At 38.1% G+C, this 15,933-nt stretch overlaps 1 pseudogene across 1 annotated transcript; it reads left to right on the top strand.

The window, feature by feature from the left end:
* The first annotated feature begins 2,076 nt into the window (after positions 1-2,076).
* LOC308546948 (E3 ubiquitin-protein ligase RLIM pseudogene) lies at positions 2,077-15,630 on the top strand (annotated as a pseudogene). Its single transcript, XR_014000659.1, has 2 exons — positions 2,077-2,119; positions 12,848-15,630. The product of XR_014000659.1 is annotated as an E3 ubiquitin-protein ligase RLIM pseudogene (transcript).
* Positions 15,631-15,933: the final 303 nt, after the last annotated feature.

The following is a 15,933-nucleotide window of genomic DNA, read 5'->3' as shown; positions in this document are numbered from 1 at the left end:
ATAATTTTTTCAAGCTCTATGTTTATGACAGTGCCATTTGCACACCTGACCCTTATTTTGCAAACATGAAGACAGTTCATAATGGTGAAGATCAAGTTTTAAAAGAGAGTTTTCTATTAACAGCAGTGTTTCTCAAAACATGATCTTAGGACAGGCAGAAAAATGCCCATTTCTAATTCAGAATGAGTATTGAGGGAGAGGGATACCATTTAGAGAAGAAGTGACATTCATCACAATCTTCCCAAGTCATTATTATGTATATTAGTGTTTCTGAGTGACCATTTGCAGTAAAGCATCACTGTCTATCCAATGCAACATTTTTATTAAGTACTGAACACTTTTTGGCCTGATGAAAAATAACCTAGTATGACCACAGCCAAGGCAGAAAACAAATATTGCCATTATTGGATGATGTATTTGGATATAAGTGTAAATCTGAGATTTTACTTTGAAGTTATTATAATATTATTAAAAATTTGAATAGTCATTAAACATTTTTTCTAATCTTGTGGTACAGGATCAATAATGTCTCAGCCTTAATAGCTGCTAGTTTTTTTCTCGGGTCACTACACAGGACATTTTCCATGCCAAAAAGATAGTTGGCTAGGTAGGTCAAGGATTAATTTATTTTTCTTCATTTTTTTATACTCTTCATATTCTTTATTATGTCTGGATCAAATATAATTTATAATGTGATGTTGTTATCCATGACTTAGAAGGTTTTTTTTCATGAAATTTTGATGAAGCCAAGTTGACATGAGAATGATTTATTCCTGCAAGGTGTGACTAATTCCCAAATAAGACTTTTTCATGAAAGATTCATGGCCTAAATATCATTAACAGGTAAAAATTAACTTCAAGTCATGAAGGTTATTTGTTTAATTTCATAAATGCTAGAACACCAGATAATTCAGCAAAGATATATATTGTGATATTAGTCTGTCTTTCATTATATTTAAATATTTATAAACATTTGTTAATATCCATTAGCTCAAAAAAGAATACAATGTTCTTCCTAATGTCATATAGCTAACATACTCTCTAAATAAAAATTTCCATAAATAAATCTTTTAAAACAACTTAGCTAAACTGGTTTGTATTGAGGGCTTATTAGGTTCTTCACCAAGATCCCCTAGGGTAAACTCCATCCTGGACTTGCTCACTGTTAATTTTCATATATAATGTAAGGTGTTATGAAGGTTGGATCTGGAAACTGCTACATTAAAAAAAACCAAAACTTTTCCTTTCTCAAATTACAAAAATAACACATGCCTATTATAACAAGTGAAACAATGGAACAACACAAAGATATTCATCCCTTCTCCTCTTGCCCAGATAACACATGTTGACAACTTTCTGTGTATCCTGCAATTTTTCCATATTTATCTACTTATAAGTTAACCCTTGAACAACTGAGGGTTAGGGGTGCCAACTCCCATACAGTGAAAAATCTGTGTATAACTTTTGACTCCCCAAAATCTTAACTGTGGTCAGCCCTTGGTATCTGTAGGAGATACCCCGCTCCCAGATACCAAAATCCGAAGATGCTCAAGTCCCTTATATAAAATGATGTAGAACAGTGCATACAGTTGGCCCTCCACATCTGCACATTCCCAAATGCAGATGGAAAATACTAGTTTTGATCCATGGTTGGTTGAGTCTAGAAATTAGAAATCTGGGGATACAGAAGGCTGACTGTGTATTTATTGAAAAAATCCATATATAACTGTACCCACACAGTTCAAACCTGTGTTATTCAAGAGTCAACTGTTCATCATTTGCATTTATATATGCATACATAGGTAGAGATTTTTGTCATTCTATATTATTAAAAAATCAAGCCATATTTTATCACGTCTATGCATTTTTCTTTTTTTGCCCAACAATCCTTGGGGAAATCCTCCCACCCCCCCTTCCCAAGTCAAGTAGCATAGCTCTCATTCATTATTTTTAATGGCTACATGAAATTTCCTACAAAAACACCACACAATAGATATGGTACAGACTGTGAATTATCACCCAATATCTTGTCTCTTCTTTTTAGTAACAGAATCCCTATTTTATTCTGAACAGTAATGTGCCCAGAAAAAGAGAATCCATTTCCCAGCCTTCTGTGCAGGTAAGTATAGCCATATGATGAAGTTCTAGCCAAGGCTATGGTGGTATAAGTGTTATAAGGGACTTCTGGGAAGGCTGCTTAAAGGAGGCCAACTTAGCTTGGTGCTGAGCACTTTTTCCCTCTGTCTCCTTCCTTACTACTCCCTGGAATTTGGATGTGATGAATGGAACACTAGCAGCCCATTTTAGACCATGAGGTAGTCTTGAGGATGGAGACCATGTGCTAAGCTGGGAAAGTAGATAAGAGGAGTCTGGGTCATTTGTGACCGTGAAACTAGCATTCCAAATCTAGACTTTCTACCTCTGGACTTGTTCTACATGAGAACAAAAATAAACTTCTATTTCGATTTAAAAAGTATTAAGTTTCTTTTTATTTTTTGAGACTTTTTTTTTGAGCTGTATTAGGTTTACAACAAAATTGAGAGCAAGGTACAAAGATTCCCCATATACCCACTGCCTCCATGCTTGCATAGCCTCCCCCATTGTCAACCTCACTCACCAGAGTGGTATTTTTCTTTTCTTTCTTTTTTTTTTAAAACAAGGATAAACCTACATTGACACATTAAATTTCTTTTATATGCAGCCAAACCCAATCCTAATTGATAAAGTTAAAACTGCTTGCCAGAATTAGAGAATTTTATACTGACACATGTTTTTGATGAAACTTTGAAGTTGGTCAGTGTTTGCCAATACAATTGCCTTTCTTTTGAACAGGTTCAAAACCCTAGTTTATAAGTTTTCTGTAAAAGGTAGAATACATTCTCAAAGTAAAATAAACTAAACCCTTTTTATATACTCTAGAAGCTATCTTGACATTTGTTTCTTTTGAAAGTATAAACAATTTGATTTGACTGGGTAGGTCAGTGAGATGTATCTCCCATTGAGAGTTAGTTAAATATGAAGAACCCCAGCTGCTTGGGCAAAAGAAACATCAAGGAAATAATAGTGTAATTAGTGACAATCCAGTGTCAATTAAAGAAAGCAAGCAAGATTTTCTGTCTGTAGGTCCAGCTGGTACTCCAGCTTTTACTGCAGGGTAAATGACAAAGGAGAAACTGTCTCTTAGAAAAAAGTTTCAAGGGAAGACTGTTAAAAATATTTCTAAACCAGACAGTAATCGGGAAGTGCCCATCATTGGTTATCAGATAACAGTTGTCAGATGGCTGTAAAATCAGACTGGCAACTTTTCTTGCTATAATAGTTTATTTGAACGAAATCACACAGAGACCTAGTGAAGTAAGTTGAAAGGAATTCAGTAGTTGACGATCACAGATCTGAATAGCGCTCTCCATTGGGATTTTACTACAACATATTTAATGGTAATAATTAAAGAGCTAACAAAAACTGGTAGAGAGGAGCAAAAACTTTAGAAGTAGCAGCTATATGCAAAATTTTTACTTTGATGCATAATAAACTGCCACTTGAAATTTAATTAAATAACAACTGTAACTGGTGGAGATGGTCATACTGTATGGGGGCTTTTTATTTTAAGCTATCAAAGCATTTTAGAAGATTAATGAATTCTTATAAAATTACTCTAGGTAAGCAAATATTATTACTATTACTTAAAGGAGTCTAAAAATTGAAAATTATGTCAGATTATGGCATTAAAAGGATTTTCTAAAAACACTATTTATATTGAAGAAAATGTTGAAGACAACGCTTTCACTCATGGTTTCATATATATTTTTAAGCAGCAGGAGGACTTCAGGGCAGAAACTGAACTCCTGGTGGCAAGAAATTAAACAGGCTTTCAACAATCCAGTAGAATATTATTTCAAAGTTTCATATTTATAATTGAATTTCACCAATACAAGGTATTAATTTCATGATGTTATACAAAATAAAAGTCACTCTTAGAATCTGAGCAAATGTTTTCAATGCAAGATCTCTTTGTTTTAATATTAGTTGCAAGTCATAAATCAAAATATGGGATGAGGTCAAATGTTGTTTTTAAAATTATTATTTTAGCAAACATATAGATAATATACACATGCTGAGTTGTATGTATGGATACTTTTTCTTTTTATCGGCTCCCGTTTCACCTTCCCTATTGCTCCTTTCATAACACTGAACAAATTACTTAGCCCTTGTGATCTGTGTAAATCAAAGTGTGACTTCACACGGTCTCATTCCACATAGGTACACCAAAGGAGGCATTTGACTTGAACTGACCCCATTTAGACTGAAGAGAAATACTTTTCTTTGTTGTTAATCCTTACCCAAGGATATTTTTTCCATTGAATTTTAGAGAGAGTGGAAGGGAGGGAGGAGGAGAGAGAGAGAGAAAGGGGAAGAGAGAGAGAGACATCGATGCTAGAGAACAAATGGACTGGTTGCCTCCCGCACGTGCCTTGGGATCTGTGGATCAAACCTGCAACCCAGGTATGTGCCCCTTGACTATGAAACAAACCCGCGACCCTTGGGTGCGGAGGCTGATGTTCCAACCATTGAGTCACACCGGCCAGGGCATATTTTTTCCCCCCCATGGTTGGGGGAGAGGTTTTCTTTTTCTTGCAACAGACAGAAAAAAAAAAAAAGATGCATCATGTCCATTGTCACTGGCAGGTATGTTGAGATTATGGGGTAGTCAGTCTGTGGTCAGAACCAAAACATTGCAGAAGACAGAGTCAAGAGAATCATAAAGACATGGCACTGGACTCTATGCTGCTTTGTTTGGAGTATGCGCCCCTTTAGACATTTAGTTATGTGACAGAGTACATTCCGTTCTTGTTTAAAATAATTTATAGACATATTTTTCACTTTTTTTTTTGTTACTTGTAGCCCGAAGCATATAAACTAATGGAATATTTGTTAAATCTAGGCAAACAAAGTGCATTTAAAAAATGATAGTATTACTTGCATAATACTTTGTTTTAAAAACATTTAAGGTGTTCTGCGTATGCTCCTGTTTTATCCCAGACAACATTGTGAAGAGGCTGGAATGCAGAAATAACTGTTGCATTTAGCTGCTTTCAACTATCTCCCAAAGGCATCTTTTCCACTCTAGTTAAATATTAAGCAAATAAATATAAAGCAAAGTGTTTAGTGTTCTAAGCCAAATGATTTTCTTTGGTCAAATGAATATTTATAGACTTCTAAAAAGTATAGTAATTGAGTCCAGAACTTTAGTTGTGCCCTATTTATATGTATTTCTTCTGGCTTTGCTTATGTCTAGTTTTTGCGTCTTAGACTTGGCTCATTAGTTACGATGGCACCGTATATTGCTTGGGGGGGAGATGGGAAAGTTACTGCCACTTCCCCCACTTGCACAGAGCAGGCGTTTCTGAGCTCCTCGTATGAGTGCGGAGCGACCTGGTTAACTTGTGACTCCCTGAAGCAGGAGGGACCGCGAATCTGATGTTTTAGAAGATCCGGTAACCATCACATAACAATATCTCTTTTGCTCCTTTCCTAGAAAATAACCAACACAAGAGCTAAAGACAGAATCTCTTACTTAAAACTTCTCTTGAAAATGGCACTTCCATGCTTCCTTTGTTTCTAACGGGCACTAGAGAAGAACCACCCCTTGGTGGTTGGTCGTATGCCACGGGTGCAGTTACTTCCCAAGGGGACAGTGGGTAGAAAGGTCGGATTACTTCCCACCCTTTTCCTTCACACCAAGGCTGGGACAGGTGCTAAGCTGGTCCTCTGGAGGCTGGCTGGGAGCTGAGCGACAGCGCTGTCTGTCTGTCCACACCCCACCCGAGAGTGGGGCTCGGCTCCGGTCCAATGTCAGGGGTGCAGGGGAACCTTGCCTTCCACAAAGGTTTGGAAGCAGGCAACAACTGAACAGGAATAAATTGACATTAAAAAAAATCCTTTGGCTCATCTGAATACTGAATAGGAATAAAGAGACATTTTAAGAAATCCTGTCTCATCTTTGGTGTCCTGACTCTTTCATTTTATTGCATTAAAGGAGATTTTGGTAAGTCTTAGCCAAGCAAGGAGAAGCAGCTCCAGTCCTGGTTGGCTCTAAGGCGTGGAATGGTCCAGTGCGACATTCACTGGGCTGTTTTCCTAGTGGGTAGTTACTATGCCACAAAAGCAGAACTAGGCAGGCTGTTTATTTCACTCTTCCCCACTCACGTACGGCAGGCTACCCTTCCTTCCTGTCCCCATGCGTTCCTCACCCATGGGCAGGGCCCACAGCTTGCTTTGCTCTCACCATCCTTTCTCTTTTTGCCTCTGACTAAATTTGAAATATTTCCAGCAAATATAGAAGGATGTTAAAAACTTTAGATCCTGTGACGGAGAGATGTAGAACATATTGTTGGGAAACAGGGTAAATTTATTTTATCCACTAACTGAATATCCATGATGAAATTAATACCCACAATATCAAACTGCCTTTTGTGGGGATGGGGCAGCAGAAGAACCACCTATGGGTGTGACCAACTTTCTTTGGGTGATTGAATATATTCAGCACTCTGCTTTAATCTGTTATTTTAGTTCACTAGATTATTTAATCTATTCTGCATGCTTTAGGCTTATTTTGCTCTTATTTTTCTAGGATCTTGAAGAGGGAGTTTAGGTTATTGATTTGAGACATTTCCTCTTTTATGTTTGCATTTAACTGTAAACTTCCCTCTCATCACTGATGTAGCTGTGTCCCATACATTTGGACATTTTATATTTTCACATTCATTTAGTTCAGTGTGTGTGTGTGTGTGTGTGTGTGTGTAAATTTCCCTTGAGATTTCCTCATTGACCAATGGGTTGTTAGAAGTATATTGTTTAGTTTCCAAGTATTTGCAAATTTTCTTGTTATCTTTGCATTTTGACTTCTGTTTTGCACCCATTGTGGTTGGAGAACATATTCTGAATGATTTCAATGCTTTTAAATTTGTTGAAGTTTGTTGATGACTCAGGATATGATCTATATATTCCATGGGCATTTAAAAAGAATGTGTATTCTGTTGGTGGGTGAAATGTTTTATAAATGTTGATTAGATCCTACACATTGACGTTGTTGCTTAGTTCTTTATATCCTTGTTGATTTTCTTTCAAGTTGTTCTGTCAGCTGTTGAGAGAGGGAAATTGACGTCTCCAACTATGATTGTGGATTTGTTTGTCTTTTGAGTTTTATGAATTTTTCTTCACATAAACTCAACTTTGTTGCTGGGGCATACACATTTAGAATTGCTAGGTGTTTTTGGTGATTGACCATTTTATCATTATAAAATGTCTCCCTCTGTCTCTGGCGATTTTCTTTGCTCTGAATTCTCCTTTATCAGATATTAATATGTCAATTCCTGCTTTCTTTTGATAATGTTGGCATGATATATTTTTTCCATCATTTTACTTTCATTATGCCTCTTTCATTATATTTGAAGTGAGTTTCTTTTAGATAGCCTATGGTTAGGTCATTTTTATCCATTCAAACAATAGTTGTTTTTTAATTGGTATATTTAGAACATTCATATTAACAAATTATTGATATATTTAGGCTTAAGACTGATATTTTATTTGTTGTTTTCTATTTATTATCTCTCATTTTATTTGTTTCCTTTTATTGCATTTTGTGGTTATTGAACATTCTTTAAAATTTCATATTGATTTATCTAGAGTGTTTTTAGTGTACTCCTTTGTAAAGCTTTTAAGTGGTTTTCTAGTTATTACATTAGATTAGAATAACTTATTAGTTTACTGTTAAGTCATTTTGCCAGTTTGAGTGAAGTATAGAAACCTTACCTTCCTATATGCCCCTTAACCAACTCTTCAAAATACTCTACATACATTTAGAACCACGCTTAATACTGTTATAATTTTTGCTTTTTTATATATATAAACATGTTAATTTAATAGACTAGACAACAGCCAATGAGTCTTACATGGAAAATTTATTAAAAATTACTTTTTGATAACTAACTAGATCACTGATCATATCACTCTCCTTTTGCAATTATTAGGATCCTTCCAATAATAAGTGACAAAAATCCTTCACAAGCTTACACTTAAAAAAATGAAATGCAATGGTTTACAAGATCTAAAAATCCTATGGCACAACCAGCTTCACATATATTCCAATTTTTTTCTTATGTATCTGGCTGTTCCTCTGTCTTTGTTTTCCTCTCTCTCTTTATGTTGATTTTCTTCATTCTCATGTACACAGGGTAATCTTTTGGTTTATATCCTACCAGCTTAGCAACCACAGTGGAAAATAATTTCTCATTTTCGGTAGTTTCAGTTAACACCTCAATTTAACTCTTAAATGTACTTTTGGTCACATGCCCATGCTTAAACAATTACCATAGCCAGAAATTTGCGATAAGTTAATTGTACGTGGCTGTATCATGTGTCCTTCCTTTAGCCGTGACAGTGAATTCAGTTAAACCTAAACCAACTGGACTAAAATTGGAGAATGGGTTTTCCCCCAGGAAAATCAGGGTGCTATTATCATAAGTATGTTAGGTGGATGATAAGCAGGCAAAAACAAAATCCACTGATTTTTCTCAAAATATAACAAAACATCTTAACCAGTGTCCTATTTATTACAGGAAAAAAAAAAATCAAAACTCCATTTATACTCTGTGTCAGTTATTCCTTCTGAGATTAATTTCACAAAATTTCCATTCCAACCCCAAAATTGTTGCCACAGTTGCCCAAACAAGCCACAGTCTCTTAAGTCTATTCCTTCTTTCTGACAGTCTCTCTTCACTAATGCATCCCCAACTGCCTCTCTCTATTGGTAGAAACTCATAATAACATTTAAAGATTTGGATTTAAATGTAATATCTCTGTGAAACATGTCCCCACTCCCATTAAATAATCATCACACAGTTCTCACACTTACATAATACTGCATATATAAATCTATTGCAGCATATAATATATTGTATTTTGATGGTTTCTATGTGATGTTCCCCTTACCTGCACTGTGGATTACTTGGGAATAGAGGCTGCTGCACAGTTAACATATGTCTAGTGGCTCGGGCAGTAACTGACTCAGCTCACATTCGATGAATTATTAAATAAGTCAGATGGAGTAATGTCTCAAATTTAGCTGCCAAATCTTGTCTTTACATGAACAACTTGAATGAAGGGTTTCCAAGCAAGCATTAGGTGGGACTGGTAATATTAATGAGTCCAGAAACTCTTAGAGTTCTCCTTCAGGTAGGATTGCAAACAAGCATCATTTTTCCAAGCCATCCTGGCCGCAGTAACATATGTGGAACAAAATCAGCAAAGTCAGCACTCCTTACCATAGGCAAAACAACTATTGGGATCTGTCTAAAAAGTATGTGATGTTTGGCTAGTTTTGTTTAAGTAATACTTATAATACTTACGAGAAAGAAAAACAAAAATGAGACTGGATGCATTTGTGGAGAATTCCTTAAGGGATTCTTTAGGTGAGAGAGAACCAGCTAAATTTGTAAGTAATGTATTTATTTAATTTTTTTAAACAGAAGCTTCAAGTGTTACCATAGTTAGCTGATTACTGGTGGGAAAGGAAGCAAGGAGGAGACATTGTTGCTCATGTTCAGCTGGGAAGCTGAGGCCTGTTTGCTTCACTGGGAAGTACAGCTTCACACCCCAAGAAATTGCAGCATTGTTCCTTCAAGGGACTAACACCCCTCCCTTCCCTCCTCCAGAACTGGGTTGTAGCAGGAGCATGGGGAGGTAAGGAGATGCACAGTGAAAGTAAAGATGGTGCAGGGGAGGTGCTGGACCATAGAGGCCTGTCAGTCGAACCTGGGAAAAAGATCATGGAGCCAATGCAAGCCCCGGAAAGTTTGGGAAGCTGACTGGTTATTTTGAAAAAGCTCTGGTTCCTCCCAAGCCTGAGAATACATAATTCCAGGTGAGCAAAGGTCTCTCTGTTGCTCGTGACCCGTGCTTTCTCCGTGCACTTGCCTGTTCTCTCTCCATAGCCATGTGGCCCTAGAAGCCTTATGGCTGATGGCTGCTCCGACTGCAAACACAGGCTCCAGGTGGGAGCCTGGACACCACAGCACAGCAATGGATTGCAGCCGGGAACACAAGCTAAGTTAGGGGAATGCTGGACTGAATTAAGCTTTAATATGGCACAGAATCTCTGGACATAGACTCTATTTTTGGCCCTGATTCTCCTGGTGAGACAGACAGAGATGGGACATTGGGGAACTCCTTTAATTTTGCTTCCTGAATAAATTTTGCCACCAGACCTCATCCTCTCTTGTGGGTCCCTGGAAATGCTTTTGCTCGTGACACCGCAAGAACCCCACAGCCACCAGCAACAGAAGGGTTGTATAATGAAAGACAAAGCCATTATAAAAGGGAGAGGACCCAATTAAGCAGGTTCAGCTCTGGCCCGGGTGAATTATAAAAAATTGTGGGCTTTCTTAGTGAGTGTCTATGATTTAAGGAATTATGAGAAGAGAAGAGGTCCCTGGGCATCTAAAAATGAGAATTGTTGCATTTAACTAGGATGACTTTGGCCTGGCATTTTGTTTGTTTTTTTGTTTATTTACTTATTTATTTAATCCTCACCTGAGGATTTTTTTCCACTGCTTTTTAGAGAGAGTGGGGTGGGGAGAGAGAAACATGGATGTATCACATCAGTAAGTTGCCTCCCACACTCGCCCCAACCAGGGCCATGGATCGAGCCTGCAACCCGAGGTAGGTGCCCATGGCTGGCACTTAACCTGGGACCCTTCATTCCTCGGGGTGACACTCTAACCACTGAATCAAGCCGGCTAGGGCTGGCATGGCATTTTGAAGGAGGCAGTCATATATACTGTAACTAGCTGCATTTGGGTTCTGTAATTTACCATACAAATAATTAGAGCTTATCAGAGCCTGAAAAGCCTCCCAAAAACCTGAGAATAGGCTCATGTGGGTTAAAGGAGGTGAAGGACTGTGCTCGGTACACAATAAGCCCTTGTCAATATTTGCTGGTTTGAACAGAAATGAAACCTAACCTGAATGAGGTCCCAATTTGCTAACAATGGGGAAGGTCACGGTTGCCTAGGTAACAGTGAAGTGACTAGAATACTTGGTATAAAGGTGGGTCTCAACAGTTGACTCACCAGCAGTTGCACAACTGTGGCAGTGGGAGAGGCGAAGGAAACATTAAGCGGAGGTGGATCGGTGGACCAACCAAGTCTATCCTGACACTGAAGCAGAAAGTATTTGTATATCATCACCTTTTTCTAAAAGTCAGAGAATTTTCCATTTGTTCACCAAGATGGAAAACTCAGACTCTGGCGATGAAGGAGATGAATCTGTGGCCCAGGGCAGAAGGCAGACAGGCCAATTGGCTCGAGATTTCTATCGATTTGTAAACAACCTGAGTGAAGACGATTATAAGCTTATGAAGGGTAACAATTTGCTAGGCAACCCAGGTGAAAGTACAGAAGAAGAGCTGCAGAGAAGACTTCACCTAATTAAAGAAAACCTACTGGAAAACTCGGGTGAAAATACAGGTATATTTTGCTTGTGAGAGAATAGGATGGGATGCATAAGGAACTTCCTAACAGTGAATGTCAGCCAGAGATTATACAGAGTGGCACAAATTAATTTGGTGCTAAGTAACTTCTCATAAAACCAAACCTGGCATATATTTGTTTTTTGGTGAGAATGTCAAGGTACATTTTTTTTCCTGATTCACATGTGGGTTGTTTTAATTGGGAAACTGTGAAATAAATGATTGATATTTCCTTGGTTTTCCACTGCAATTGAAAGTTCCTCCTACTTCCTGAATTATTTTTTTCTATATTGACATGTGACATCCTTAGCAGCAAAAATAAGTATTTCATATTCTGATCAAGTAGTTCTCAACTGGGGGTATTGGACAATGTCTAAATATATTTTTGGTTGTCATGATTGACTATGATGAAGTCTTTGTGAAAGTTGACCCAGGTAGGGGATGGGTGCTACTGGCATCCAGGGGGCAGAGGCTAGGAATGCTACCAAACATTCTACAAAGCACAGGAGGGCTTCCCAAAACAAAGAACTGTACAGTGCCAGAATGTCAATAGTGTTAAGGTTGATAAACCCTGCTCTAGCCTCAGGTCTGGTGCTTCTCTCCCAGTGTGAAGTAGAGACTTTTACTGTGTAATGAAGAGGATACTAAGTTTGGTTCTTGAATGTGGTCTTATACGTACTATGCTAGGTTCAGGCTATTCATTTGATTTAACCTTCAATGTCATGTCAATTTAAAATCTTGGTAACATTAATAAGTATTCAAATAGTTTTAAACCTATAAACCTTCTTCATATTTGGGTAATGGCTACAATAGCCTTATATTTTAAAACAACTTTATATATTATTCAAAGCACTTAAGTCAAAAGCCTAGAAGTAATGTTGTAGACTAATAAGAATTACACAATAATGGAAACTGAAGTAAAATAACAAGCACTGTACCTTAACTGGTATTTGTCTTGCTTAATTTTCAGTAAATTTTGACAGTGGAGTGAAAAAACCATTCTTTCTTAACATTCCTCCCATAGTGGTACACAAAGCTGTGTATATAATGAAATATTGAAAATAGACATCTTCCAGATTTCTTTTAAAAAAACATCCTTTTAATTTATCTAGGGTTATCTCTGTCTTTTCAGATGGAATTGAAACTTTCCTGCCTTGTCAATTTACAGCATAGTTTACAAAATATTAATTCTATAAATGTGAAAAGAGCTGAGCATTTGTTATCTTTTCTTTGTTTTTGAAACAAAGTTTCAGAGTGCTATATTATTATGGCTCTGATCTTGGTATTTCCTTTCTCAGTTCCCCCTTTTTTTGTTAACAGGTGAAGGAGACTCTTCAGATGATATATCTAGCAGTGACTCTTTAATAGACTGGCTTACCTCTTTTGAACCAACTGAAAATGTGACAGGTGGGCAAAGAGAACACCATCCTTGGAGAGAAGTGAGCCAGGCTAATCCACACAGTGAGTTCAGATTCAGTTCTGGCAGTCCAAGTGGAGAAAATAAATATGCACCATCTACAAGACTTCCCAGAAGAGAAACTATGGAAGACAACCACAGTCATGTGGAAAACCCACAATCTCAATCAAGATCTGTGCGACCATCTAGATCAGAACAAAGTACACCTAGAGCATCAACAAAAGTCCCTCCTACCAGAGGTCAGAAGAGAGCAAGAAGCAGAAGCCCAGACCACAGTAGAACAAGAGCAAGAACTGAAAGTATGTCGCTTCCACGTTCACTGGGTCAACTTTCACAAAGACTCCATCATAGTCAATCATCTGTGAAGAATGGCTCTATGAGAGACCAGCTTAACTCTTTCAAACAAACTACACATGTGACAAGTGGGCAAAGAGAACACCAACCTTGGAGAGAAGTGAGCCAGGCTAATCCACACAGTGATTTCAGATTCAGTTCTGGCAGTCCCACTGCAGGGAATAAATATGCACCATGTGCAAGACTTCCCAGAAGAGGGACTATGGAAGACAGCCACAGTCATGTGGAAAACCCACAATCTCAGTCAAGATCTCTGAGACCATCTGGATCAGAACAAAGTACACCTAGAGCATTAATGGAAGTCCCTCCTACCAGAGGTCAGAAGAGAGCAAGCAGCAGAAGCCCAGACCATAGTAGAACAAGAGCAAGAACTGAAAGTATGTTGCTTCCATGTTCACTGGGTCAGCTTTTACAAAGACTCCATCATAGTCAATCATCCCTGAAGAGTGGCTCTATGAGAGACCAGCTTAACCCTTTTGAACAAACTACACATGTGACAAGTGGGCAAAGAGAACACCATCCTTGGAGAGAAGTGAGCCAGGCTAATCCACACAGTGATTTCAGATTCAGTTCTGGCAGTCCCACTGCAGGGAATAAATATGCACCATGTGCAAGACTTCCCAGAAGAGGAACTATGGAAGACAACCACAGTCATGTGGAAAACCCACAATCTCAATCAAGATCTATGAGACCACCTAGATCAGAACAAAGTATACCTAGAGCATTAATGGAAGTCCCTCCTACCAGAGGTCAGAAGAGAGCAAGAAGCAGAAGCCCAGACCACAGTAGAACAAGAGCAAGAACTGAAAGTAGGTCTCTTCCAGGTTCATTGGGTGAACTTTTACAAAGACTCCATCATAGTATGTCATCTCCAACTTTTGAGCAGCCTTTGGTTAATGAGACTGAGAAGTTTTTTAGAACTCAGCACCAAGAAACATCTAGACAGCAAATAACTGGACTTAACTGGCAAAATGGGGGTCTTTTTGCAACTTCTGGAATAAGGAATGGAGTTCAAGGAGAATCTTCTCCAGACACAACCACTGATGGTGAATCTTGTGGACTGAGACAGAGAAGTCCAACTACATGCTTCTATTCTGAAGTAGGACGAGTTCTTCCTGTAGTATATTCTGAGAGAGACAACATAACTAGCAGACATCAAATAACATCTGAGACACCAGATAACACTGTCACTTTAGAAAGTGAACAAGGAGAACTTAGGCATATGTTTTCACATTATGAACAGGCAGATGTGAGAGCTTATATTAGCACCATTGGAATTCCCATTTGTAGAATTTTAAATGATACAACATCTGGTGCAATTCAAAGCACATTAAGGGAGACAATGACAGATTTTAGTGACTCGAGTAATCTTATGGACAATGACAGTGATTTAGAGCCTAGTCTCTCAGCCCTAAGTCGAAACATGGAAAGGGAAGAGTCACCCAATGGAAGAGATAGTTCTCATAGTAGAAGGAGTTCTGCTTCCAATTCAAATTCTAGCTCTGATTCCAGTTCACATTCCACATTGACTTCCAGTTCATACTCCAGTTACACGTCCAGTTCCAGTTTTAGTCTGATGTCCAGTTCCAGTTCCAGTCTGATGTCCTGTTCCAGTTCCAGTCTGATGTCCAGTTCCAGCTCCAGTTTGATGTCCAGTTCCAGCTCCAGCCTGATGTCCAGTTCCAGCTCCTTCAGTGATGAAAATTCAGAAATTAGCATAATGTTCTCTGAAGGCAGTGATGAAGGAAGATTATCACCACACTCATCATCAGAAACCAGGAGTGACAGTAGATCTATGACCCCAATAACATCTGATGAAAGTGAATCTTGGGCCTCCCTTGATCAGTTTTTTCTCTTGAATGATAATCATAACCATCCTACAGGACTCAGCAAAGCAGAGATTGACAACTTGGCTATAAGATGTTTTGCTGAAAGTGATACATTAAAAGTCTGTATCATTTGTATTACAGAGTACACAGAAGGCAACAAGCTTCGCATCCTACCTTGCTGCCATGAATATCATGTCCACTGCATTGATCGCTGGCTGGCTGACAACTCTACCTGTCCCATTTGTCGCAGGAAAGTAATAGATTCTGGTGAGAGAGAAAATTCTAATTGAGATGTGAATTCTCAGCTATATAAACTGTTATAGTGATGGACAAACAACAGTCACTTGGCTTACATCCACTTTTGGAATGATGCTTAAATATACCAATTTGAATCTAATTATGAATCTAAATGTAACAATATGCACCGAACCATTGGTTCTTGAAGGAATTACTGTACTTTCCCCAATTTTTGTTTGAGAATAAAAGGAAATATGTATATTTTTCAAATTATAAGAGAAAGTTTATTTAGAAAGTTACAGAGGTAGTAGGAATGAGCCAGCTGGGCTACATAGGCTAAGGAAACAAGTTACAGAAGCAAAAGAGCCCTCGGAGCTTAGGAGAGAGAAAGGCAAAGGTATGCGCCTGGGAGGAGGAGGAAGGGGGAGGGAAAGGTGCAGGTGTGAGCTCCTGAGAGGGAGAGCACACTGAGAATAAAAGGAAATAATAAAAAGCCAAACAATATTGACCTACCTGACAGTTAAAAAAAAAATTTCAAATTTCACACTATAGCAAGTCACTGAATTTCA

Source organism: Miniopterus schreibersii, assembly GCF_964146895.1.
Source record: "Miniopterus schreibersii genome assembly, chromosome: 17".
Classification (NCBI taxonomy): Eukaryota; Metazoa; Chordata; class Mammalia; order Chiroptera; family Miniopteridae; genus Miniopterus; species Miniopterus schreibersii.
This window is presented reverse-complemented; position numbering and strand designations above follow the sequence as displayed.